The sequence below is a fragment of the Arachis hypogaea genome, chromosome 15, assembly GCF_003086295.3.
Source record: "Arachis hypogaea cultivar Tifrunner chromosome 15, arahy.Tifrunner.gnm2.J5K5, whole genome shotgun sequence".
Classification (NCBI taxonomy): domain Eukaryota; kingdom Viridiplantae; phylum Streptophyta; class Magnoliopsida; order Fabales; family Fabaceae; genus Arachis; species Arachis hypogaea.
In genome coordinates this window covers 52,333,340-52,337,655 of record NC_092050.1, presented here as the reverse complement: position 1 = coordinate 52,337,655, position 4,316 = coordinate 52,333,340, and the positions used below count along the sequence as shown (strand labels likewise).

The 4,316-nt window shown below is 42.3% G+C and overlaps 1 non-coding gene across 1 annotated transcript; it reads left to right on the top strand.

The window, feature by feature from the left end:
- The first annotated feature begins 3,600 nt into the window (after positions 1-3,600).
- On the top strand, positions 3,601-3,707 carry LOC112753642 (small nucleolar RNA R71). Its single transcript, XR_003178017.1, has one exon. It is a non-coding gene; the product is annotated as a small nucleolar RNA R71 (small nucleolar RNA).
- Positions 3,708-4,316: the final 609 nt, after the last annotated feature.

Below are 4,316 nucleotides of genomic sequence, written 5' to 3'. Positions count from 1 at the left end.
GTTTCATGCATAGCAACTTAGGTTCATTCCTGGCTTTCAGACCTTTATCATGTCCTAGAATACTCACTGTGATTTCATCCCATGAGACTTTTATTCATTGATCCTTTTGTTGTTATTTCAGGGCTTATTTGTGTTCTTAGGGCTAAGTGTTCTGTGAGGGGGCAACTCTTTAAAATAAGCTTTCAGCCAACACTCCCGAACCAGTTGGTTCAAGGTGCTAGGTGTTGAAGCACCCCTAAGGACTTACTTGCTCAAGTCTCTCCCCCATACATACACACCACAGGCATATAGTTTATTTATTTTCTTTTCTTGAGACCTTGTGTCCAGCACCTCTTTGGGTTACTAAGTGTTCTGTAGTGAGGGTTACTCTTGATAGTGGACTTTCAGCTGATAATCCCGAGTTAGTTAACCCAAGTTACCAAGTGATAAGGCACCCCTAAGAGTTTACTCATCCAAGTAGATCCCTCACACAGGAACACCACAGACACATGCCTCAAGATTAAAAACCATTGGTGCCTAGCCTTATTGCTTGTTCTTTTTTTTTCTTTTATTCCTCAACTTTGATTGTTCTTTCCCTTTTTCTTATTGGGATCTTCTTATTTGGCTAGTCTCATGGGGTGTGTTTCAAGCATAGCATTCCTGACAGATAGTTGTCTTCCCACCTTATGGTTGAACCAACTTAGCTAACTTATGACCATTCCATAAACTCATGAACTTACTCCATAGTATGAACTCCTCTCTGGTCTTTAAAACACTCATTCTCTTTTTATTTTGATTTAAAGGGACAAACATACAAGTAAGCAAAGTAAAGATGCAGTGACATAGAGACTAGCACACAGAGACCTTCTCGGAAAGAAACTTTAAAGACAGAATTTAAAAAGTTCAACTAACATGGAAGCAAATTCTATTTCATACAAGATCTTCCTTATTTAAAGCATAGAAAAAGATGGACCAAAGAAGGAACTCCACCACCTTTTATTCTTGTGGATGTCCATGCTCTCCTTCTTGCTTGTCCTCCTGGTGTTTTTCTTGATTGCTTGTGCTCCCACTTCCCTTGCCTTATAAAGATCAAATAAGAAAAGTAAGAAATATCAAAAAAATCAATTTAAATTTTTACGGCTAGAATAATAAAGAGAAGAAAAGATTTTGTTTATTCATGAACTCCAACTAACTAACTGACTGTGTATCCTTATATGCACATTGGTGGCACCATGGGGTGACACCAAACTTAGTTTGGAGCACTGTGATGAAAAGTTTTGTTCAAAGCTCCAAGACTAGCATGCTCTCAGTTGCATTCATGCTTTCTTGGCACGCTTTGAACACCAAACTTGTTCTTCACTATGTACTGCAATATAAGGACTTTACCAAGTTTGGGTTGGAATTCATGAATATTGACTTATTCACTAGTAAAAGCTAATAAAACATGGGTTGCCTCCCATGAAGCGCTTCTTTAGCGTCACTAGCTTGACGTTTCTCCTTCATCAGGGAGGTCGATAATTCTTCAAGTCCTCCCCTTTTGCCTTGGACTTATATCTATTGGTTGTATCAATGATCTCCACATGTTCCAAGGAGAGAACTCTGTTGATAGTGAAGACCTTAAGTAACTGAGATGGTACAGTGGGGAGATTAGGGGGGATATCTGGGAAGTAAGCTGAGATCACTTTATCTCCTGGGGAGAAGCCTTCCGTAGGGATCTTCTTGTTCCTCCACCCCCTCGGTACCTTCTTCTTTGTCCCTTTTGATGCTGCCTTGCTCTTGGCGACTTCTTCTTCTAAGGGAATTTTGTTGTTGTCTTCACATGCCTCTGGTGGTTTAGGTTCCTCCAGCTTCTCCTGGAGCTGTGACGATTGCTGTTTGCCTTGTTCATCATTCAGTGGGGTTCTCAGATGTGTTGGTGGTGCTTCAGTGCTTGTTTCCTCTGTCAGCATCTCATTATGATCATTGCTTAGTTCTTTGTTTTCTTGGTCTGCTTCTTGTGAGAGTCTGAAGACATTAAAGCTGAGTTGTTCATCATGGATCCTCAATATTAGCTCCCCTCGCTCCACATCTATGACTGCTCTGGCTGTAGCTAGGAATGGTCTTCCCAATATGATTGGGTGAGTGTGACTCTCTTCCATATCCAGGATGACAAAGTCTGTGGGAAGAAAGTATTTCCCCACCTTTAACAACACGTTTTCCACCACCCCTCTTTCTTGTTTTTGAGTTTTGTCAGCCAGCCTGATGACTACATCTGTGGGCAATATCTCATTGATCTGCAGCCTCTTCACCAGGGATAAGGGCATTAAGTTGATGCTTGCTCCCAAATCGCAGAGTGCTCTATCAAACATTGTTTCCCCTATGGCACAGGGGACATGAAAACTCCCTGGATCTTTTCTTTTCGTAGGCAACTGCGGTTGAATGAGGGCACTGCACTCCTTGTTCATCACTATAGTTTGGCCTCCCTTGAGTGAGCTTTTTCTGGGAAGCAGCTCCTTCATATACTTGATGTATGCAGGCATTTGTTGGATAGTCTTGATGAATGGTATGTTCACATGCAAAGATGCAAACAAGTCAAGAAATCTTGAGTATATTCTCTTCACCACAGCACCATTGAGCAGTTGGGAAAAAGGTGCATAGAGTCTCAGCAGCTCCTGTTTTGAGATTTCTGGTTATTGGTAATCTTTTTCCCTTTCCTCTACTGAGGTTTCTTCAGGTTGTTCTGACAGCTTGCTTGGCTTGTCCTTAGTCTCCTTATCACTTATAGTGACCATCTTGCAATCTTCCCATCTTACTTTCTTTGTTTCACCTCTCGGATTCTTCTCTGTGTCACTTGAGAATCCATCTGTAGGTTTGGGAATTTGCTCAGAGAGATACCCCACTTGAGATTCCAACCTCTTGATTGTGTCTCCCTGGTTCTTGAAACTGGCTCGCACTTCCTCCTTGAACACCTTGTTGTCTTGAATCTCCTTGCTTATGCCTTCAAGTAAATTCTCAATCCTTGAGATTCTTTCATCAAATGATGATAGGTCAGGATGAGGAGGGTTATTCTGGCCTTGATATGAATGTGGAGAGGTGTTGTTATGTGGGTGTTGATATGGTCTAGATGTGAAGTGTTGGGTGGCTGTATTGTTTGGATTTGAGTGTCTTTGATCAAGGCTTTGGTCTTGTTGATTTCTCCACCCAAAGTTCGGGTGGTTCCTCCATCCACGGTTGTAGGTCTTAGAGTATGGATCATGGTTTTGCCTAGGTGAATTCCCAATGTAGTTGGCTTGCTCCTGACTACTCTCTGCTTCTTCATTCACTCCTTCTTGGGTTGTTGATGAAGTGGAGATTGCTGCTACTTGGTTCCTCTCCATCTTCTTAGTGAGGTCAGCTAGCTGCTGGGTAATGAGCTTGTTTTGGGCCAGCAGAGCATCTACATTGTTTAGCTCCATTACTCCTCTTGTGTTCCCTCGTTCGGAGGCATAGAAGTAGTTGTTCTCTGCTACTATTTCAATTATATCTATGGCCTCCTCAATGGTTTTCTTCTTGTTCAAAGATCCTCCGGATGAATGGTCTACTGCCTTCTTTGACTCATAGGAAAGCCCTTCATAGAAAATGTGCAGCTGCACCCATTCATTGAACATATCTGGTGGGCATCTCCTTGTTAGGTCTTTAAACCTCTCCCATGCTTCATATAGAGTTTCACTATCTTGTTGCCTAAAAGTTTGGACCTCAGCTCTAAGCCTATTGATTCGTTGAGGAGGGTAAAATCTTGCTAAGAATTTGTTCACCACATCTTCCCAAGTTGTCAAGCTCTCCCTTGGGAAAAACTCCAGCCACTTGGCTGCCTTATCCTTGAGTGAGAATGGAAATAAGAGCAGTCTATAGGCGTCAGGATGAACACCATTAGACTTCACTGTGTCACATATTCTCAGGAAGGTGGTTAGATGTTGATTGGGGTCCTCTTGGACACTTCCTCCGAACGAACAGATGTTCTGAACAAGGGTGATGAGCTGTGGTTTTAGTTCAAAATTGTTGGCATGGATGGTTGGCTTTTGAATGCTACTTCCACAGTTTCCTGGGTTTGGATTGATGTAAGAGCCTAAAACTCTTCTATCCTCCCTAGCATGATTTGCTCGACCTCTTCCGCCATGGTTGTGAGCTTCTTCTTCACGATAGTTCTCCATGTTTTCTTCCATGTTTGGTTCAAAGTATTCCTCCTCTTCTTCAGCACCAACTACACGTTTTTCTCTTGCCTCCCTTCTTAGTCTAAGGAAGGTTCTCTCAGGTTCAGAATCAAAGAAAGTTGAAGCCCCGCTTCTTCTCCCTGTCATACAACCAACAAGTACAAGCAA